The sequence below is a fragment of the Strongylocentrotus purpuratus genome, unplaced genomic scaffold (genome assembly GCF_000002235.5).
Source record: "Strongylocentrotus purpuratus isolate Spur 01 unplaced genomic scaffold, Spur_5.0 spur5_scaffold_18, whole genome shotgun sequence".
Taxonomy (NCBI): Eukaryota; Metazoa; Echinodermata; class Echinoidea; order Camarodonta; family Strongylocentrotidae; genus Strongylocentrotus; species Strongylocentrotus purpuratus.
Window position 1 is genome coordinate 15,280,396 of NW_022145603.1, and position 24,856 is coordinate 15,305,251.

At 37.4% G+C, this 24,856-nt stretch overlaps 1 long non-coding RNA gene across 1 annotated transcript; it reads left to right on the forward strand.

Moving 5' to 3' along the window:
- Positions 1–3,021: 3,021 nt before the first annotated feature.
- Positions 3,022–5,732, forward strand: LOC115925445. Its single transcript, XR_004064723.1, has 3 exons — positions 3,022–3,127; positions 4,239–4,363; positions 4,866–5,732. It is a non-coding gene; the product is annotated as an uncharacterized LOC115925445 (long non-coding RNA).
- The last annotated feature ends 19,124 nt before the right edge of the window (positions 5,733–24,856 follow it).

The window sequence follows — 24,856 nt, forward strand, 5'->3', positions numbered from 1 at the left end:
ATCGCTGATGACCAATCTAACACAGAATAATGGAGAAATTAATCCAACAAAGATGGAGGGCTTCCCGAAATAAAACTCGTCCAGACAAATAATCATTCCTGTCACCCCCTCGATCCTGCCATCGCTTCTCTGATATTGGACCCATCAATTACGTTAAGCCCCTCTCTCTTTCTCTCTCTTCTCTCGCTCCTCATTGCCTTTATCTTCAAACAAACTGGTTATTTCATCCATCTAAATTTCAAAAGCCCACGACACGTCTGCGAAACATAAAAATTCTCTTTTTACGCGCTAAACCGACCTTTTGGGAATTTAAAGCAAATACATATGACGCTTTTATAAAAAGGGTGTTATAGTTTATGCTGATTTTTCGTGTGTGTATATCCGATTCTATACGCACCGACGAACGCCGTGTATGACTTTTCATTGTTATGGTTCAAAAGTCAACTTGTCGCGCATTGAACGGTAGGGGTCGCTGCGCCAAAACAATTGTTCCGTGGAATATGATTGTCGTACGTAATATCATAAATCCCTCAAATTTGGTCCTACCGACCTGGAAATAATAATAGGTACTGAATAAGCCTACCTCGCTTTGTTTTTACAAGATTTGTTTTAGTTGTGGGGGGACCCGAGATTTGTCACGTTATTGAAAGGCGATAATCGCTATCGTGGCTAGTGCTTATTATGTATATGAGTTTCGCCGTAGACACATCAAATAAATATGGGGACAGAGAAAGAGAAATTACGAGAAATAAATAAATATTGGAAAAGAAAGGGATTGAAAATAGAAATGTGGGGGATGGGGGAGAGAGAGGGATAACGAGAGAGAGAGAGAGAGATAGAGAGAGGGGGGGAGAAAACATAGGAATGAGGGAGATAGAGAGAAAAAAAAGAGAGAGAGAGAGAGAGATAGAGAAAGGGGGAGGAGGTAAAGAGAGAGACGGGTAGAGGAAGAAAGTAGAGAGAGAGAGAGAGAGAGAGAGGAGGCAGGGGCAGGGGATGGGGGAGACACAGGTAGGGACAGAGACAGGAGTATATATACCGGGGGAAAGAGATAGAGACAGAGAGACAAAGGTAGATTGGAAGAAAGAGATAGACAGGAAAATTGATAGAGAAGAAAATAGACGGATAAACGGACACACATAGAGAAAGACAGGCAAAGAAAATTACAGAGAGTTAGACAGAGGAAGCAGAGGAGAAGGTAAAGATTTACAGACAGAAAAAAGAAGATAAAGCGTGATGCATAGCAAATTATGACATACATGCATTTTAAATTTGCGAAATATACGATCGCTGTATTTTTCTCAACATATAGGCCTACTTGATAACTCCCCCTCTCTCTCGATCTCTCTTGTCCTCTTTTAGCCGTAATATGTTGTATTTTGTTTCATTCTAATTTCTGTCTCGTTGTAGTGTAACTGTATTCTGTTTTCCCCTCTTCTGTATATCAAGTAAGTAGTTTAGTTCAGGGAACTTACGCACAACAAGGTTAGCTTTGAAGTATGTTTTTTTCCATTAATTACTACAATTCAGGATTATTTACCTCCATATTACTTAACGAATTTGCAATGGTTTGTAAAATGTTATTTTCCTTGATAACTGTGGTCTATGCAGAAAGAATATTGCTAATATTATACACATATTGTGATCTGTATAGGTTGCGTTCTCAAACTCCCCATATACCATGTTTGAGGAAGCGCAAAAACAAATTTTGAATGAATTTAGGACTTTACGGAAATCTCTCCCTCTCTCCCCCTCTCTCTCTCCCCCCCCCCCCTCTCTCTCTCATCTCTCTCCCTCCCTCTCTCTCTCCCCCTCTCTCCTACTCACTCTCTCACTCTCTCGCTCTCTCTCTTTCTTTTTCTCTCTTTCTCTCTCTTTTCTCTTCACCCTTACCCTTGAAAGTGTTCACATTCATACAGCAGAACAGTATGTTTCCTGTTTCTATACATTCCCGAACAAAGCTAAAACTATTCGGGCTTCAAATGAGAAATTAAAAAGAGTTGACTATGTAGTTCATATAAATATATTTGTATTTGTTGTGTTTTTGTTTCTAATCATCAAAACGTTTAACTTAAATGTTGCTGAAGGTAATCTAATTTGGAAAGTACTGCACAGACGTTTAATATGGTATAGGGGACTAAACAATCATATGAGCAATCTCAAACAATTATAGCAAAAAAAGAGAGAAGAGTTTATCATATTTACATTTGTATTTTGGGGTCAAAAGTAAAGGGTATTTTCGTTTGTGGGGGGGGGGGGGGGTACAACATTAAAAGATGTTTTAAGAAATAACAGGAAGATAACAGGAAGGGGTGAGAGTGGAAGTAAGAGAGAAGAGAATATAAGATACTAGAATAGATAAGAGAGAGAGAGAAAGAGAAAGTGAGACATAGAGTGTAAGAAAAAGAAAGAGACAGAAAGAGAGAGAGAGAGAGAGGAGAGAGAGAAAAAGGGGGGGGGGGGTGAAAGAAAGAGATGTATTATAATTGGTGAAGTGCAAGACAGAGAAATCTATACTAATAATTAATATACAATATGATGTCAGGAAGACTCGGTAATAGTATACAGTTACTATCTGAATACTACTCATGACATCATAACCAGTGGAAAAAGTAAATGTTGGTACATTGCTGTGATTTTATCTCAGTCCGAACTAGCGAGCAATGCTCTGGCAAAGAGATTCGATCATACACAGTATGTCCTCCGTAGGAGGACTAGAGGGCCAACTAAAATCGTGACCTTTGACATTTCATAGGTTTTGCATTGGATGCATTATGGGGGTTTTGTCCGATTTGAACGACGGTTTTGGAGGGTCAATGAATATTCATGAGCAATGACGTAAAAAATACGCCAACTACTGTTTGTTGATTGGCCATCGACAAAATGTTTTATGTATTAGGTCATGCATAAAACATTTTTTTTCATTCCCAGAATTCCCTACGATTTGAGCACGAAAATGGCGGTTGTATGAACTGCAACTTTCAAGTTATTCAATTACGAACAATGAAACATTTTTCTTTTAAGTGAATTTCTATCATAATAGAAGTTTGTCAAGTACATCTCAGTGAAGCAGAAAATCTTCAGGCAAACATCGACATCAAAGTGATACCATACGGATACCAAAAAAGTAAGTAAAGATCAATTTTGTGTGAAGATCTCTGAAATGATTGTGATGTGTTCGTCATTGCAGTGAGGGGATCTCCGCATTGTCACAACGTATTACCCGGTTAACCCCCTACCCCATCCTCTTTTCTTTCTTCTGACCAAAGAATATTAACTGATTGAATGAACTCTGATTTAAGTCATCGACGGTAGTATTTTTAGAAAATATCAGGATTTTACCGTAGGTTATTTCATTGAGCACATCTCATAATTTTAAGTTCAGTTCATAGCTTGATTACCGATAGTAATCGGTCGTAGATGTGGACCTGTTGGAGACTGCGCAAATGGCTCATTGCTAGTCCAAGCCGATGAGATCTCGTCGAGCCTACATGTATGTGTCTCTTATGATCTTCAATCCGCCGGTTCTAGCCGGCTGTAACACTCCACCAAGAAGCGACTGCGTTTCCTGAGCTGGCGCGGCTATAACTTACAGTGTGTTACTGTAAAGCCTAGGGCTAGGCTAGTATTCATAGCATAGTCTGGCCTGAATTTTCTGTCTCTTTTGTTCGTTAGCCTCTGATTTGGGTAGGGTCGGCTCCTCTCTTCAGCCGACCCTACCCAAATCAGAGGCTAACGAACGAAAGAGACAGAAACATTCGGGCTAAGCAGAGCCTAAGGCTAAGCAGTGAGCAGAGCCTAGGTCTAGATCTAGATCTAGACTAGTCTAGATCTAGCACTTAAATATAAACAGCATTTAACCCCACATCTAGTATAGGCCTAGATCTAGGGCTAGATTCTAGGCCTAATGCATTCTAATAAAGAAAGACTAAATGCCTGGTGTAGGTGGATCAAATAAATGATGTGGAAGTTATGGAGAGGGGGGGGGGGGGGTGCACAATCATTCTGTGCCCCCTTTTTCAGATGTGGCATAGGAACGGGTCTAGATCTAGATCTAGAGTCTAGATTTTATGCCACCCCTTTTAGTTTTATGTTGGTGAGAATTCTGGATCCAACCCTACATATGATATGGATATTTCTTTCTCTATTAAAGGACATGAACAAAGTTATAAACTGATAACTAGTGCATTTGATATTAGCAGGAACCTTACTAAGTTTATTTTTTCTTTAAATTGTAGATCCTATGGAACAAAGAAGCAGATAATGATCACAGAAGTGCAACAAAGAGCACCAGGTCCTGATCATCAAATGTTATGGTGTAGATTTAATCAGGAACAGGACACCTAAGTTGAACTCTGGCAAGGTATGTTTGTATGAAGTTCGAAAATATTCAGGCTGTATAATCTAAGCCCATGCGAACACCGCACTCGACTTGGACTATATACAAAGATTTGGGGAACTGTCATCTTGTGTTGCATTATATCTTGTAATTCTCATTTATTCTCTAGCTTTTTATTTAGGTGACAAACTATGGTGTTTATTCTCTCAGCATATTAAAAGACGTACTCAAAGGCATTTTTCCCTAAATATTACATTATATCTAACAAACTTTTGTTCACAAAAGTCTAGCAAATAATAACTTAAAATAAATTGGAAATTACTTTTAAAATAATTGGAAATACATCTAAACTCTTCTTTTCAAAAAAGGCCCTATCAGATAGACATAAGTTTATCATTTTTTAACAAATTTAAATGCAAGACCTAAAAAAAGTGGGGAGGTACTAGATCTATTTTTGAAAATCCAATATAATGCAGCAGTTTTAATCTTATTTGATTTCTCCTCTCTTTTTGTTTTTATTATGCAGGTTGTCCCTTGCAGAAGGTTTGATACCCAGGCTTCTTTTGTACAAGTCCCTTGTCTACCCTCATCTTGAGAACTGTTCCTGTGTCTGGTATCCCTACAACATCTCAGATGTCCAGGACGCTACTTCACAATGAGGACCACAAGTGAACTAGCAGTTTGACTGAGATGATCAGCACCTTTAGTTGCCTACTATATCTACAACTACAAGGCACTCTGCAAGAAGACTGGGAATGGTGCACAAGATAGTCAATGGTCTCTCCGCTCTCCCTTGAAAATTTTCCCACTGTACTACTTATAGCTACTTGCGCCCTCTATATAGCAAACAATGCCTAATCGGTGCCTGTTGGTCCCCCATGATCCTCTTCTTCTTATATTAATTGAGAGCTGATTTGATGAGATAACCACCTGTAAGTGACCTTGCAGGGTGGTCTAATCCCCCTGACCAAACTAGTACAGAAAAGTTTGTATTTGCCCAACACTCTGTCCCAAAGTTAATGGAACTTACTTCCAGCAAATATAGTGCATGCTGACAGTCCAGAGAACTGCCAGGGACTACTTCTGAGGCATCTACTCTCCTTATCCCATTTATCCCACTTAGAAACAATCTATCTTCCTCACACCACTTGTAATCTTTAGTATTAATTCATCTCCGTGATAGGCTACAACGCCTTTTGAAGATTACCAGAAGAAGAAGAAGAAGGTATATCGAGGGTCATGAAAGTAATCATTTGTTCTTTTAAATGCGTGTACATGTAACATAGTTGTTTGATATTTAATCTTAAGTCAAGTTCTGACAAATATATTAGGGATGCTGAACTGGATAGTAAATTGAAGGGGGGGAATAAAATGATGTAGTTCAATAGTAATACTGTAGTAATGTAATTAATAACATTAATAATAATAACAATATTACAAATAGTAACAATAATGACAATGATCATGATAATAGCAGTAATAATAATGATAATACAGGTAGTAGTAAAAACAACAATTATGTCAAATGTAAGATAAAGTACTCATAAAACTCAGTATATACCTGTGCTTTACATAATAAAATAGCATGTTGATATTATTGAATTTTTTTCCTCAAAATCTACAGTAAACGTTTACAACTGAAAAATTTGAATTCAAGAGACAGCACCCCCCCCCCCTCCCCCATCCTTTTGTCATCCTTTTGTTGATGTCATGTTGGATTCAAAAAGATCTTTATAGAAACAAAATATGTTGATAAATGAGTTCATAGATGTTAATAAATTAGTTAATACTACTTAATTCTGTTCTTTTCATTTTCTTATTTTGTGAAATATATGTGATGATGCTGGTGATTATGATGATGTAGGCACTCTGTAATGATAATGCTCTATGACTGAGGTGAGATGGGCTGATGCAGTCTTGTGTAGAATTGAGTATGGTGTTCGACCTTTTGATGTTTGTTTATATCTGGCATCAGCGAGATAGATTTAACCATCTTTCCTAATGAGAGAGAAAGCGGAAATGTAACAAGAGAGTGGGCAAGACTAATGTATAAATATAGTATAAAAAATGGTTTACAATAAAGATGGGGGGGGGGGGGTTAAATAAAGAATAGGTCAATGCCAAAATGATGAAAGCATAGGTAATTGGGGTGTGGATGGGGGAGGGAGGGTAATAGAGCCTATGGAAATGTCAATATTGGAAGGGGTCCCTGTATTGAAAATGTTACTGATGGGGGGAGGGGGGGGGGGCAAATTTTAAAAAAATCAGTGGCGACGAATGCAAGAATGAAAAGAACGAGACAATATAGAAATTTCATTGGGGATATGGGGCACAATATGAAGATCATTGAAGTCGAGGTGAGAATGATTCATTATTTGGACACTAAAAATATGAATATATCACTTGTTGAGTGGGCTAAATGATCAGTGCAATTTTTCTGATTAAAAAAATATTTAAGTTAATAAACGAACAAAACAAAAAAGAGGTAAAACATGAATTGAGGTACCACAGTGAAATGGGGTCATTATTTTTGCCTTTTAACTGAACTGAATTTAAAAAAATGTACTTTCCATCCTGGTGACAGTGAAGTTTGTGGCCCCAACTAAGTCAACCATTTAAAAGTTTATTACCCCCTCCCCCCCCCCCCCCCCCCCCAACACACACACCTCCCCATATACTCTGACCTTTGTTCTACATTTATTCGGCCCAAGGATTCTGTCGAGAGTAACGCATGCGCATTGCCTTTTTTCATTACGATAATATGCTAATAAGTGGAAATGAGCTCATGAATATTCCAAATTTTAATTTACATATTTTACGCGCTGCGCGCAGTCCAAAATCCCCATTTCGCTGGTGCACTAAACATTTGTCGTCTTCATAGGCTAATACATGAAAAGTGGAAGCAGTGTGCACTTTTGACCCTCCAAAATTTCCCCATGGCTAGACGGATGCAGAAGCGGAGTTGAACCCCCCTGTGCTCTGGCAGTTGTGCTGCCCGCTACGTTAAGAGAGAGACGTAAACCAGGCACAATCGGTTCATCATACACTGACATTGCTAAATCAGAGACATGTCTTATTCTGTACTCTTTGTCTCTCTCTCGATTTTCTATCAATTTTTTACAACCTCTCTCTCTTTTCATAGTGTTGTTTCATGTGTCCATTTGTTTGTCTAAACATTACATTTGATATTTTGATGGTGTAAACATTCAAAACTGAAAATGGATTTCCACTCCCATCTTCTCATCCTCCTCATTTTCTTCTTCTTCCTCCTATACTCTTCTTCCTCCTCCTCCTTTTCCTCCTCTCCGCTCCCTGGTAGTCCGCTTTCTGTTCCTCCCTCATCCCCTCCTCCACCTACAAACTCCTCCCCTTCGTCTTCGTCTTGTTCTTCCTTTTCCTCTTCTTCTTCTTCTTCTTCTTCTTCTTCTTCTCCTTTCTTTTTCTTCTTCTTCTTCTTCTTCTTCTTCTCCTCTTCTTCTTCTTCTTCTTCTTCTTCTTCTTCTCCCTCTTCTTCTTCTTCTTCTCCCTCTTCTTCTTCTTCTTCTTCTTCTTCTTCTTCTTCTTCTCTTCCTTTCCTTTCTTCTTCTTCTTCTTCTTCTTCTCCTCCCTCTTCTTCTTCTCCTCCCTCTTCTTCTTCTTCTTCTTCTCGCTCTTCTTCTTCTTCTTCTCCCTCTTCTTCTTCTTCTTCTCCCTCTTCTTCTTCTTCTACTTCTTCTTCTTCTTCTTCTTCTCCCTCTTCCTCATCTTCTTCTTCTGTTTCTTCTTCTTCTACTTCCTCCTCCTCCTCCTCTTCTTCTTCTTCTCCTTCTCCCTTTTCTTCTTCATCTTCTCCTTCTTCTTCTTCTTCTTCTTCTTCTTCTTCTTCTTCTTCTTCTTCTTCTTCTTCTTCTTCTGGTTAAATATGCTTCAGGTATAAAGTGAAACTAAAGGTTTGTTTTTGTGTTGAATATAGCAGTACAATATTATTGTCGCGTGGGCATTTAGTCCTACCAGGGAGGTGAAACTTTCACATGCCCTGGTCCTACATCCATAAAGACACTTGAGTACGAGGACCCTCGAAACTACTACCCTGGATTAAATCTTGTCGCAAGATGGCGTAATTCATTTCGTTACTTTGCTCCAAGAAGGGTTCCGTTGTTTCCTTTACAGCTATGCACTTCTTGTTGTCTTTTCTGTATGGCTGTCTCTTTCTAATAGAGAGAGAGAGACAGAGAGAGAGAGAGGGGGGGGGGGGGGGGTTGGTGGGGGAGGGGAGGTAAGGAGAGGAGAGAAGAGAAATAGATAAAGGGTGATTGTATGGGAGGAATAGACGGAAGGAAAGGAAGAGAAAAAAGAGACAGCGACAGTAAAAAAAAAAAAAAAGAGAGAGGGTGGGATGGAGAGTAATAGAGAAAAGTAAAGAAAGAGAGAGAGAGAAAAAAACATGACATGTTGTAAATAGCATATCCACAATCGATATGTTTTTAATTCACGATCTTCATCCTTATTCCCTTTACTCTGGTTTAAAAAAATGTGCGCTACATCGGGAGAAAAAAAAACTAAAAACAAAGGAAGACTAAGAAGAGAAAGAAGTAGAAGAAAAAGAAGAAGAAGAAAAAGAAGAAGAAGAAGAAGGAGAAGAAGAAGAAGAAGGAGAAGAAAGAAGAAGAAGAAGAAGAAGAAGAAAAAAAAGAAGAAGAAGAAGAGGAAGAAGAAGAAGAAGAAGAAGAAGAAGAAGAAGAAGAAGAAGAAGAAAAAGATAAAAGTAGAAGAAAAAGTGAAAAGAAAAGAAATAGGCCTACGTTAACTAAAAAAAGACTAGAAATGGCCGTTTAAAGACTTCAAGCTTGATATAAAAAAAATCAGTATTTTAATGACATGTCATTTTCCCTGGCTAGCCGGTAATTTAGTTATTATTTGTAAAAAAAAGAGCAAGAATAATAATAATTTCCAGCCGTCATAATTAAGCTGGCGCTCTTTCGTATACAACCAAAAGTATGAAGACGCCCCCCCCCCCCCCGAATTGAATCATGTATAGTAGCCAAACTTAGCTGTCAGATTTTGCTTGCATCCTCTCTTCCTTCTTTCCTTGACGAGAAATGAGGAAATACTTATCTCTGTATATGAATGTGCATACTTATGCCATCATGAAGAACCACTTGACCTTGAACTATATCGTTATTCAGTAACTGCATGTATAAAGGATGTTACCTTGAACAAAACTAAACCTCTTAGTCAAAGAGAAAAGCTTGTCAACCCGAAACAAATCTCGAAATGCAATTCATCATTCAGGTAATTGTAAGCAGTTTTATAATGATCGATTTTGTATATTTTGTTTCGTTTGAAATCCAATAGCTAGGGCTATAAAGAGAGTTCACCTCGAAAATATAAATACAAGTAAATGATGTATACGAACGAGCTCATTAGCGATCTATCCGTGTTAAGGATAAAAAAAAAGAATTTCCGTTTCGGTTTAATAAAATTTGGAGTGGACTATTAGGCTATTATTATATTATTATTATTTATTATTATTATTATTTTGCTCTGGTTCGTAATGTTATGAACCAGAGCAAACTAACTATGATTTCCTATTTAATTATATTTATTCGGATGGTCATACCTCAGCCAATACAATACAAAATCAATTGGTTTTCGATGCTTGGACATTATTTATGATGCTCTTTCTGAAAATGAAGTTCAAATTAATAAATTTTAAAATAGATTGTTATTATGTCACTGCTTCGGTACTCCATTGCATGCTTTTCATTACAACCCCCCCCCCCCCAGTAGAATAGTCTCAGTAAATGAATCACACGTGATCTACTTTGAACGAGTTTGAACTTATGCTTAAACAATTTTTCATTTTAAGATTTACCTTAAGATTTTTTAATTTTTTTTTTTGAGGCCACCATCCTTGTCAAGCTTTGCTTATGATTGCGGTCTCCTGCACTTTTCCAACAGAATAGTTCGGATATTACTTTAAATTTATGATAATATGTTATGGAAATATTAAGTTTCGTTATTATATGTACATATATTATGTAAAAAAACAAAAAACATTTCTAAATTTAGAAATTATTGTTTGTTTATGTTGTATTATACCTTACATTTATATGTTCTTTGTTATTCAGTTATATTATATTTGGAAACAAATGCAGAAAAAAAATCAAATCATTTTTGATAGGGATCTAGATTTGTAGGAAAAAATACTTAGACCTAGTTGCCAGTTTGGAGTAGAAAATATGGATAATGCCTATGTTTAGTTTCTAAAAAATTAATGTTCGGAATTTATTGACACGAGTGTACTTAAAGATAAACTCCAGTACTGGTAAAAAAAAAAAAAAAAAATTCTCACAGAATCAAACGAAACTTACACTGAATGTTCAAGATTACAAATAAATGACATGTGCCAAACAATTTTGGAAGAAAATGTATACTGGCTGAGTGATGAGCATAGAAAGACAAGGAAATCAAGGTAGTACTAGCCCCGACACCATGTGTGTTGTCCCATATATAGCTTTCTATGTGAGTGCTTGTTACTTTACCAAGACTCGGTCAAATTTATTATGATTTTGATGACTCCAGAACCTTGCAGTGCACACCAATACTTACATGCTACATGATCAACTGTTTCTGATCCTTTCACACGTTTTCTTTCACAATGCAATCGCATTACCAGTACTAAAGTTTATCTTTAATACATTTAGTTTCGTTAATGACAAATGTTGTTGGGGAAAAAGGTTTGTACGGCGCACTGATTGTTCTAACTGAACCAACATATTTATACATATACATGTATATATCTTTATATTTATATATATATTTTTGTTATTCATTTATTTTATTAGTCATTTCTTTATTTATTATTCATTTATTTTATTTATTCATTCCTATTTTTGGTAATTAACAGCAGTCCCCTGTTTGGATTTTATTATGAATCAATTGGGAACCATTAATTGTGTTATTATTATCACTATTCATTATTATCATTATCATCATTATCATTAGTTTTTTAAATAAAAGAAATAGCCTAACTGGAAGGTAAAATGATAAGAGTACACACACAACCTGTGCGTTGTTGGTTCAAGGGTAAACCAACAAATAAAGACAAATGAAAATTAGAGAGAGAGAGCGAGAGAGCGAGAGAGAGGGAGATAGAGAGAAAGAAGAGAGAAAGAAAGAGAGAAAGAAGAGAGAAAAAAGAGAAAGAGGGCGAAAGACACTGCGAGAGAGAGAGAGAGAGAGAGAGAGAGCATGAATACCGGATAGTCTTCGTATCACGGCATAGTGCATTCTCACTTCCCTCCGAGCGTAAAGGGAGCAAGAGAGAGGGAGATGGAGAGAGAGACTGCGAGAATAAAATTGCCTACGTATTACAGCGTTATCGCACCGTCCTCTCCCCACCCTCCGGCGACTAAACTACGCACGCGCCGTGACGCGTGCCAGCCCCTTTTCTTCTCCGCCGCATCAATGGAAAGGAAAACCCAGTCGCGTGCCGTCAACGAGAGGGCACCGTTTAACACGCAGTGCGTGCCTAGTCTGCACACAAAGACCCTCATCAGTCATAGTCATCAATGTCTACGACGGTGGTAGTGCAACACAGAGTCTGTGATCGGTGAGACTATGCAGACTTCGGGGTTGAATGCGCCCCATAGGCTCGCTGTTCAGAGTCAGGGCATGATAGAGCTAGGCTCGGTTCAAGGTTTTATGAAAATGTGTTAAAATGTTAAATAGAGTTTGCATCTGTAGACTAAAACGTGCTCGCCTCTTGATGTGGCAGCGCAATGTACTCTTTTGAACAGGTGGTGGTAGATAATTTCGATTTAAATATTGTGTTATTGTAGTTATCATTATCAGTCTATTTGCCTTTATTCTGAAATTATTACGTGCGTATATTCTTAAATAGAAAGGGGGAGGGGTTGTTAAGTAAACTGCGATTTTTAATTGCAATGACGGCTTGTTCTGGTATTTCTCGGTAAACCGCCGGAAAAAAAAAACAAAAAACAAAATACCGTTTTTTTCTTCTTCTTTTTTGATGGATGGTTAGATTAAATAATGCGGGGTGTTTATACCAGTATTAGTTGGCAAGATAATAGTTCAGAATAGGAGCTTATCTCCAAGTCACTCTCAGTCAGCAGCAATCTTTATATTATATGTAATTGGGATTTTGAAAAAATAAAGAACTGAATTGTCAAATTCTTAGAAAATCAGTGATTTGTTTGTTTGGTTGTATGTTTGTTGGCAGTTATTGTTTGTTTATTCTGTTTATTTATTTTCTTATCTTCAATTGTATTTAGAGTGATATTGGTTCAGGCTTTGGCTTCGCAGTATCTATCTGAATCCATGTTTGTGTTTCTTCAATCATATCTTGATCTTGAGATTAAGTTCATGATACGTGTACATGAATACGTACTATACACCACAGAACACAGAATACTTTTCGAAAGAGAGATGAATTGGTGGAAATACATATTCCTTAATGTAAATGACTCAACTAGTTGATGTGATGTACAACTCTCTAACGTGTATATATAAGCTAGCCCTGGTGTTACTTACATATAAGGTAGGCATTTTCATTGACGACAATTTACTGAACGTCATTAAAACAATTCTGATTTCTACAACATAAACGAAGAGTGATCAATTGATCTATGATCGTACATTTAAGCCAATAGACAAATGTTATACTACTCACTTATAATTATCTCCTCCTGCATAATTATCTAAATTAGTCTTTTGCTCGAATCCTCCCCTCCTCTCGCGCGCTCTCTCTCTCTTTCCCATCTATCTCCCTGTCTCTGTCCCTTCACCTCCTCACTCTCTCTCTCTCTCTCTCCCTGTCTCTCTGCCTCTCTGTCTCTCTGTCTGTCATTCTGTATATCTGTCTATCCATCTCGATGTGTGTCTCTGTCTCTTCGTCTGCATATATCTCTCTCACTCTACCCCCCTGTGTTATAAAGTGTCATTGCAGTCACTAAATTTGAATTCAAAACAAAATGTTTTATAGTATTCGGCAATAATGGTCATAAGCTGACTGACTTGCTTAAAGTATAAAACAACAACAACAACAACAACAACAACAACAACAACAACAACTGTTTTACATAAGTGATTCCAATAATTGTAATTGCAGTAATATTGATAATCCGCCAGAAAATGTACGAGTTAGCAAATGATTGGTATTCATAAGATATGTCGCAAAACTTGGAATAGTGCGAAATGGATACAATCACCATTTTTAGACGTCTATTTCATGAATTATCGTTATTTTTGTTTCAGTCATTAAACATATTATTTGCCCCACTATGTGTCAGCTGCCCTCGAGACGGCCATGAAAGCTTTGTATTGGGGCGGCCATATATATATATATATATATATATATACCAAAAGCCATGAATGCCTTAAAAAAAAAACATGGGGGTGTCTCACAAATACTATGATCGCCTTAAAGATAAACTTGAGTTCTGGTAATGCGATTGCATTGTGAAAGAAAAGGTGTTGAATGGATCAGAAAAGTTGATCATATAGCATGTAAGTAATGGTGTGTAATGCAAGGTTCTGGAGTCATCAAAATTATCATAATTTTGGCAGAGTCTTGGTAAAATAACAATCACTTACACAGAAAGATGTATATGGGACACCACACATGGTGTCGCGGCTAGTACTACCCTGATTTCCTTATCTTTCTATGCTCATTACTCAGCCAGTATACATTTTCTTCCAAAATGGTTGGCATATGACATTTATTTGTAATCTTGAACATTCAGTGTAAGTTTCGTTAGATTCTGTGAGAATTCATTTTCTTTTTTTTACCAGAAGTCAAGTTTATCTTTAAGTTGAACTTGAACTACGACAGGCCATTCATTCCGCTTGTTGCTCTAACCATTGGTCTCACAAGGGACGTCACAAATCTACAGATTCACATTTCTTTATAGCTTATTATAGAAGGAAAAAAAACATTATCTAATCATCATAATTTCTCGGTTTTTTTCTCTAATTTTACATCTGGTTCAAGACTTTCTAAGGGCATAATTCGCCTTCGATAATTTCAGTCGATCTTAGTCTTTGTGAAGCACCCCCTTTTTTTTAACTTTTAGTCATCAAATGGAACATTTTCTCCATTGGAGAATACAATGAGAGAGCAATTGCTAATTGGGTGATACCATTTGTAGTCTTGATCATCAAATAATGCACAATAATGGTCATACAATCATCAGCAACTATCAACAACTGTGATTTATTTTTAAATGAGAAATCTACAATGAACCCTGTCACCCCTGTGAGATACATTGTCTATCAACAAGAGAGAATATCAAGATGTTGTCCTAGTCACCAACATTTCCTTTTGGATACTATCTTTATTTCCATCATTTGATTAATTTGATTTCTTCTTGCTTAATATTGGAGGATAACATGAATGTAATGGGTGACACTTATCAGTTATAACATTGCTTTTTGAAGACCGCAACGTTTTCACCGAAGCTACTTTTAGAAATCAAGAGACCCGTATACTTAAGTCAATAGAATCATTTGGATGAAATGTTCAGGCAATAGGGACATTCACATCTACAGACAAAAGTAAGATTTTTGCATCGCGATGCAAAGATCGATTTTTTTTTTGCGACCGTTCACACATACCAATTTAGTGCGAATTAGATCGCGATGCAAAGATTGATTTCGGTTGGCGATCATTCACACACAAGGAGAATTCTCGCTCGAGTTTATGCTTACATACTATAAGTTGTTTGGTCCTGTTCTGACATATTTTCACTTCTACCCAACAACTTTCGCATCGTAAGACGTAAGTTCTTTTTAAGGCAAAAGTGGATCATTGCGTTGATAAAATGATTACTGAATGCTACATACAGTATAGCAAAGTACACATGCTCTGGTATGGGTCCATCATAACACGTCACAATGACTACACCGACAACATAGGGAGTCCATACGATATAAAAAGCGCCGATAATTGTTGTGTTGATGACAGCGGCTTTTAATTTTCCACCGATTCGTTGTGAAGCGTCCTGGCGCTTTTTGTTAGGTACAGGCACATGTGATATTCGTCTTTGTTGTTTGTAAGCTGTTATCAATACTTTGATGTTGAGATACCCTGTAATACAGCCAAGAATAAAAACGTTAGCCATGTAAAACATCATGGAGGGGTTTCCAATGTACATTGATGCTCCAGGATCGAAATCGCAACTATCGGTGAAAATTTCATGAATCATCCGCGCGATCGACACAACCAATCCAAATCCGATCGCCATCGCTATCAATCTTTTAATACGCGTCCTCGACATCATAGCCCAATATCGCAAGGGTTTCATAATTGCTATGTAGCGATCGATGCTCATTACAGCAAAAAGGACGTTCGATTGCGACACGAAGGTTGTGGATGACGAGGCGATCACGGCGCATGCTATACGGTGGTTCAAAAATAGAGAACGGTCGAATTCGAAGATGATGCGAGTACCGAAGCTCATGAGTCCGCCGAGGAGGTCGATCACAGCAAGACAGAGCAAGCAAAGACGGGTGTTTTCTCCGAATTTATTCGGCGTTCGTGGTAGCACGACCAAAATGAAGATGTTAAAGCAAGAGGAGAGAAAGAGACCGAAAAAGCAAGCTGTTATTGCAAAAATTCTATATTGGTCCGTCACATCCAATTCTGTGGATCCATTGGTTAAAGGTGACGCCATTGTTGCGTTGAGAACTTTAATTTTCAAAAAGCCGTCGATCTAGAATGTTAGTATAGAATTGCAAGTCAACAACAACGCTATTCCCAGTATAGGTACAGAAACAGCTTTCTCCGACTGTTTTGTTATTTTTTAATGGAACATGAATTTTATCCGTACGACAACTACATTGCGTGTCTTGATGATGCAGTCATCCTCTTCTTATTACGTAATAAAGAGTACACTTGAAATCCACTTACTCTTGACAATAGCGCTGCCAGAGCAAAATGTTATCCTTCTATAATTTTCTAGTACCTCTTCAGCGAAGAAATAATTGTCATTGGACTGTAGTCAAGCCCATTGTAGCGCAGCTGTCGTGACAATTATCACCCTTCAAATGAAGAATTGACATTTATTAACAAAGTATAACAATGTATAGAAAAGCAGCACAACTAGACTGTATCCCTCTCTCTCTCTCTGTGTTTTATAAAGTTAACAATATCGTCACGTAGTTCGGTATTGATGAACAGGAAAACTTATCTTTCCTCGAAGGATAAAATGGTAATTTCTGAAGAAAAATAATTATAGGACGAAAACGACTCATCAATTGCCATGAGCGTAAAATGGCGTTGCTCTCCCCTACTTAGTCTTCTTCTGTTGTGCTGCCCAGTCTCGAGATTCAATTAGCGTGGCAAAATATCTCGCTTCACCAAAGGAATAATCATTTCTGAACAGCGTTGGAAATTATTGGTACGAATAGTCCTCCTATTGCGTAAATTTCTGTAAGCGCTATCGTCATCCAGTTTATATTCGTTTAACATAGGACATTGCTTGCTTTAACGAATGGAATAACCCTTTCCGAAACGAGTTTTGAAACTGGTAGAAGAAAGATATCTCACGAAGTGCTTCGAGCATAAAACTTAACTGCGTATTCACACTTTGATCACAATCTTTTTCTGCGAGTACTGTCCGTTCTCGAGAGCTAATTAGCGTGACAGTCAAATGGAAAATTTACTCCGCCTCAGGAATAATCGTTTCACAATCTAAAGAGAGATCCGCTATACGTAGAACAATAAGAATAGTTGCATTGATTCCCACAATTTTGCCTTAAACGGCCAGCGCTGTTTCGCCATTCAATTTGACGAGACGAAAGTAAAACAAAACATTTTATTTCATCGCATGAATATTCATCTCCAAAGTATTATGTTGATGTAGAAAATTACCAAACTGGTATCACATTTCGCCTAGTTCTGTCAACACGCATCTCTTAAAGGCCCACTGCACTACTTGTAGCTACTTGCGCCCTCTATATAACAAACAATGCCTAATCGGTGACCATTGGTCCCCCATGATCCTCTTTTTCTTGTGTTAACTATGAGCTGAGTTGATGAGATAACCACCTGTACAGTGACCTTGCAGGGCAGTCTAATCCCTCCTGTAAACTACGGCAGATAAGCTTTAATGTTCCAAAGTGATGATGTTCCGTAATGTCCTACTCGAACGATAAGGTGCAGATGAGCAAATGAATGTTATCAGTTTTTCTGAAATTTCTTATAAAATGATACAGAAAATACATCCAAAAGTTGTTTGGTGATTTTGTGAAATGTCATACCCAATCGGAAGAGCGCAAATGAACGAAATGAATCAGTTATTTTATAAATTCATATCTTCTTTTATAAGAATTTTTAGAAAACATTCACAATAAAGGTGGCGATGATTCTCTGATACACTGTACTCCGTCAAAACAGCACAAGAGTTATGAACACAATATTGTTATCAAGTATTCAGTACTTCCATGCATTAATTCCATTCAATGATTTGACTGAATGCACCCGAAATTATCGTAACTTCACATGTTCTATTATAAGAGTTTCCATGAAACAGTCACAATAAAGGTGGTGATGATTCTTTGACACACTCTACTCCGTCGAAGGTCAGGAGTTATGAAAAAAAATTGTCATCAAGTATTCAGTAATTCCATGCATTATTTCCATTAAAAGAAATGACTGAATGCACCAGAAATTCATGTAATGGTATTATATATTCCACTCCATCTAAAGAAAATATACATGAGCGAATGTCATCATTAAATTCGACGCGTTTCATTTGAGTGTGTCCCAGATAAAGCCATGATGCATGTGATGATTCTCCGGAATATGCTGTTCCACCGAATGAGTGCACATAAACGAACTAGTGTAGCCAAGTATTATGCAAGTCTGTATCTTTCCTTTAATAAAAGAGTTTCAATGATACATCCAAAACATATGCGATGATTCTCCCTGAGAAATCCTTCTCCACGGGAAGATCACACAAAGTCAGTAACTCGACGAACAAGATTCTATCAGTCAAGTCATTCTATGTATTCTATACAAAGAAATGACTAAATAACCGAAAAACATTTCGTTCTCAAAACCGTTGAGCTTGTATTCATCAGCAGCACGGATGCTATTTTAATTCCGCATTGAACACGTTAGCCCTTGATATTCTAGCTAGCGATTCCTGTTTGCAGAACATTAATTTGCACCTTTCACAACGCCATAAATAATATATCACGATGAATATGAAACAAATGAACCTACTTTTATACCAAGATCCTTGACACGGTTTCAATTTTCATCGATCAAGCAACAAGCGTTCTGGAGAAGGAAGTTATAGAAAAAATAATGTAAAAATTATTTAGTGTTTTATATGATCATAAAGGATATCGCAAGATTAATCCCTATTGATTCCAATTACAATAACACGCTCAGCCTCTCTCACCATGTTTAACATACTGTCCTTCAGTCATACGGTCCACACCCAATAACCCCTTATCTTTTGCATAATATTGTCCATCTAGTTCATAGTTCTACCGTTGTGCTTCCAAACTGCGTAATGTTGATACCTGTTCACTTGAGTAGTCTACGTAGACACAACACTTTTTTTTTTTTTTTTTTTATAATTTATAATTTTTATTCTTGTTTTAATTTGTTAAAACATTATTTGTTGAGAGGTTCACACTCTACAAGCTATGCTTTTTAGTGGATAATAACAATAACATATTGTTTCCTTTATAGCGCTATATCCAATTAAGAACTGATCGAAGCGCTTTACAAAACAAATACGTCAATTAATTGATACTCAACAAAAGATATGATAGAAATGCAACGCAGTTAATTACAATGTAAATAGGTTTGTTTTGAAATGCTTCTCAAATAATTCAACCGACACACTACAGCGTAATTCACAAGGTAACCTATTTCATTTTCACTTGACATATAAATACACAGCAGCTTTTTTCTTTTTCTTCTTGATTTAGATTGTATGGTATAATTGTCTTATAAGCAAAGGAAATCAACATGTACACTAGACTAATTACTTGTGTATACTTTGCGAAATGACGCCACTGTATAATGAAAGAGAAACAATTTCTCAATTGAAAGAGCGATGAGTAGCCTAGAACGCCGTATTGCGGAACTTGGTTCGTGTTAGGGTATAGGGAGAAACGGGAATGCAAAGCATTAAACTCAAATGCATAAAGAGTTATTGATGGAAATCAATTGAAGACGCCTTGTACCCAGTGGAATTGCACCTTACATAATATGTCTCCCTCATTTATTCGGATCCATAACGCAAGAATGTCCTCCAGTTCAAATCGAAAAGCCCTATACAACCTTTTTTTTTTTAGGAAAGCAACTTATATTTCGGATTTCATTTGTCAATGTTTCTTTCCACCTCTAGAGACAACAAAATGCATGTCTCACTTTAAATATCACTGAAGGAAATGTGATGACAACATAACAACCTCTCGTGGTAAAGTATGTCCTTTGAGGCAATTTCGGTTAGGGTCTTCTGACTGCACATTAGCGTGTTTACTTTACGCGTAAAATGTAGTAAAATAGAGAAAAGAGTGGGCTAATATCGACATGATGCATGGTGGCAGGTAACATTTTCCATTAACGATCGATGATTATGCAACGTGTCAATTTATCGTGGTAAATTCATTGACAGCCCACGCATATTTGATTCCTCAAGCACGTCAAGACGGTACAGACATCAAGAAAAGTATTTAACAGACGTTTTGATTTTAGCTCGATCCGCGAGAAGAAAAAAAAAAGTTGCAACATACATGTCATATCACAGACAGGGATGATTCCGAACACAATCGGACGTAGTCTATTCCATTATGGTCCATGAATATTTGAATCCTCAAGCACTTCATACGATCGGCGCAGACATGAAGAACATCTTTGCTCTCACATGTGTTGCGTTGCGCGTTGATCCGCCAGACAAGCTCGATAGCTGCAACAGTTGGACAAAATGGAAAAGATTTCGAGCCTTATTATGACGTGGTCAATTCCATGAGGGTCTAAGAAGTCTTAGAATCTGCAAGCAGTTCTTAACATACGGCTTGTGCAGTCGTCAAGTAATCAACACTGAGACAGACGTTGCACCTTGATCATGATGGTTCGTGATTCCACTGTCACACCAACGAGACCGATAACAGAAGTGTGACAGACCGAAGAATAACACCATTAGCCCGAATGGCCATGGATTGATGCGAATTATTTCGGTATTTAGTCGATGTTTTCTCGGTGTGACTGAGGTCTAAGATAGCTGTAACTTTTCGAAGAAGATTCAAAACACGATGAACCGACTCCTCAACATGTTATAGAGCGATGCTTGTGGTCTAGTGGATACGTTACAGAACTGCGGAACAGAAGCGTTTGACCCTGGTGGTGTAGTTAGGTGTACCATCGGTGGGAGTGCACTGTGCGCTGATAGAGGTTGATTTTTAAAATGCACGATGGATCAATGAACTGCGTTGAAAGTGTTTGTTACAGCTGAATGACGGAGCAATACCAATTACAATCACGCTTTGAAAACACATAGATGACACAGAGATGCTAGTAGGAGCTGGAAAAGTCTGATCCCTGACAAAATGCATGGGGGATCATTAAAATTCACTGTGCACAGATGAGCGGTTGCTGGAGCTCTTTGAAAGCTCTTTGAAAGCACGTAGCATGCGTAGGACGGAATGATATCAATAGGGACTTTTAGATTTGCCGAACGACAACGTGGATTGCTACGATCGACGTCCTTTTAATGCACTGCCTTGAATGGACGTCACACGTATTAGTCCACGCAAATCTAAAAGTCCCTAATATCATCTGTTGACGCTTTCTGCAAGCGAAGGAGGAGTTCCAATTACTTTACATAATGGACACCTGATGCCGCGTAAATATATTCCTCAAATATTGAGTAATGTCATCCCTGTCAGAACACGTTTCATGAGTTGAGGCAAAATGTCACAGTCGTGTTGAAGGATCGAATTCTCCAATAAACACAATCTATTTTTAATTTTGTTAAAGCAAATTCCATGCGAAATATATCGACGAAACCGTTTGATCTTCAAGAAATCCAGTTTAACATTCGAGGTCGGCCATTCTTCTCAAACGGTAAACGAGAATATAGCATTACCTTTCCTTGTCGTCGTTATTGCATTCTCATAGAGCTTTTATTTGAGATAAGTCTACAAGAAATCTGGACGCAAACAAAATCTCGCCCACTAGGGAAATGACTTCCTAGGAATATTCGATGGAATTTACCTGTTCGTAAAACGTTTTTTTTTTTTTTTTAGAGAGAGAGAGAGAGAGTATGATAGTTCCTTGACAGATGAAAGAAGATCCATCTATTCTCAAGGCGACGTGAGCTATTCAACCCAAACAAGTCCGAGATGAAGATCGTGGATGACTTATAATTATGACGATGAGAAGGGGGATATCAAAACCTGTCACCTGAATACGACCATTTCAAGTCATTTTCATGACAATAAGATTTATTAAAACATGTAACTGATGGACAGATAACACGGAACACCATTCCTTTTGTTGCAGTTCGACCATGTTTCCTATCATGAGTTGTGACTGGATGCTTGTTATTTTCAGGCAATATTAATCAAGTGTTAATGAATGGATTGAAAACAAACTGTTTGATCCTTAGTTTTCACGAATCTACCTGACAGCATATTGTTAAACACTGTATCTTGGAGTCGCAAACGAATCAACGAGTATATGTTTTGAATAAAGGTCATCTGGTTGGTAGTTTACAGGTTGCTTGGTGGAGAGAGACAGAGAGAAGAGGGGCGATGGGATATAGTCTGAAAACAAAATCGATTTATAAATAGAGTCATGAACAAAAAATACCGAAATAGAACGCAGTCTTAACCTCATTTCTAATGAGACACAACGACGTCATTAAAATGTGTCTTACCGTAATTGAAATGTTTGCATAATAAATTAGCACTCCTCTATATTCAATAATCATTATAGATCCTGGCTACCATCTCCATGGTTTTGCTTCCCGAGTTCACTGATGAAGTCTTTTTAAAGGATGATGTTGTTTTCTGGTCAAAGTAATGTGTGAGCCTTCTCGTTTCTTTTATATCCGTATTATATGAGGGAGGACTAACATAGATCATAATAATGTCTTGCATAATAAGAGCTCGAGTTTGAGGTTTTCTGGGTTATATGGTTTGCTTTTTGGTATCTGTATGTGTTAATTATCAAATACTACACCTACATATATTTCAAAGTAATCCCATTGCCAACCTAGTAATATTAGTGGGTTACATTGACAGAATTATAGCAACAATCAGAGAATGAGTTTCTGACCATTCGAACTGTATCCCAAAATAAGTTATATTGTAATTTCCGTAACAACTATTGCTATCAGATTTACTTATAATTATTTAATTTGCCATTATTATTATAATACAGAAGCAGGAACATTATCAACTTAAAAGATTTCTTATGCATTTGTCATTTTCTAAACATTTAATCTCATTTGAATTAATGTATGAATACAAGTCATGCTTGTACAACAGTATCATGGTTTCCATGTATCTTTCAAACAACTTTTCCATATTTTAAAATTATTATGCCTTTGTATTGTAAAACTAGATATTCATGTAGAATGTCAATAAAGTTTCAAATAAATACAAGAAAAAAATACATCATGTGCATGCATTGGAAAATGCCCTGAAAAGGACAGCTCTTTCAACTTCAACATGGGGGGGGGGGGGGGGCACGCGACGCCATTCCTTGTGCTGTGTTTTGATGTTTTATTTCACGAATTGTGCAGATTAAAAAAGCCTGAATTAATAATAAAATATTCAAATTAAAGCAACTGAATACAAATTAGGACTTGTCACACACAGAATGATAATAGTAAGACAAATAATGTTAATAAATTGATTGTGCAAAAAAAAAAAAGGTTTTTCAACCAGTAAACCACGAATCAGATGACCTTTATTCAAAAACAGATACTCGCTTGTGACGTCAAGATACATATTCTAACACTATATGTCAAGTAGACTCGTGGTAATCATTATAAACAGATCCTTTATAATCCATTACCTACACTTAATCAATACATCATGATTGCCTGAAAATAACAAGCATCCTGTCACAACTCATGATAGGAAACATGGTCGAATTGCGACAAAAGGAATGGTGTTCCGTGTCATCTTTACATCAGTTCCCGTGCGTTACATGTTTTAATAACTCTTATGGTCATGACTATAACTTTAGATGATCGTATTCAGGTGACAGGTCTTAATGTCTCCCTTATCATCGTCATGATTGTACGTCATCCACGATCTTCAACTCAAAGTTGTTTGGGTTATAAAGGTCGCGTCGCCTTGAAAATAGACGGATTTTCTTTCATCTGAAAGGAACTCTACTTCCTTAACATTATATTTTGTTATAAGGATGGCCCATAGCGTATTGTCAGAGATAGGTGTGACTTGCAAACGCGTACGCGCTTGGGTATGATGATAAGGAACGACCTCTGAACAAGCGCGACTTCCGTTAGCGCCACTATCTGTACTCTACTGCTATGGGATGAACTATTCCCAGTATTGATGACCTCAAGGTTTAATAGCCAGCAATAATTTGACCAATTTATTTTGATTTTTTTTTTAGTATCAACATCGTTTTACGAACCGGTAAATTACATCGAATATTCCCTAGTGGGCGAGATTTTGATTGCGTCTAGATTTCGTGTTGACTTACCTCAAATAAAAGCTCTATGAGAATGCAATTACGACGACATGAACAGGTAAATGCTGTATTATCATTTGCCGTTTGAGAAGAAGGACTGTTTAATTATCAAGATCAGGTTTGCCGCATTGGCGATGGCGAAAAACTCCTGAATTGTCGGTCTGGATCGTTAGACGTGATATTCTTAAAGATCAAACGATTTCGTCGATATGTTTTGCAGCAGATTTGCTTTAAAAAAGTTTAAAATAGATGTGCTTATTGGAGAATCCGATTCTCCAACACGACTGTGACATTTTGCCTCAACTAATAAAAACGTGTTCTGACAGGGATGACATTACTCAATATTTGAGGAGTGTACTTATGCGTCATCAGGTGTCCATTGTGTAGAGTAACTAGAACTCCTCGTCGCTTTTTCAGACGATATTGACATTATTCCGTCTTACGCACGCTATGTGCTTTCAAAGAGCTTTCAAAGAGCTCTAGCAACCGCTCATCAGAGCACAGTGAATTTTAATGATCTCTCATGCCTTTTGTCAGGATCAACCATTTGGAGCTCCTACTGTATCATCTATTTGTTTTCAAGGCGTGATGGTAATTAATACTCTGGCATTCAGCGGTGACAATCATCATCAGTGTACAGCGCTGTTCAATGATCAACCGTGCGTTTTAAAAATCAACCTTCATCAGCGCACAGTTCACATCCAGCACAATGTTAACTGGTGCACCTAACTAAATCACCTAGGTCGAGCGCGGCAAATATAGATAAAGGCTTAATAGCAAAAGCAGTACGTGCTGTGCTCTGCGGTGGCAGGTATTGGAACCCC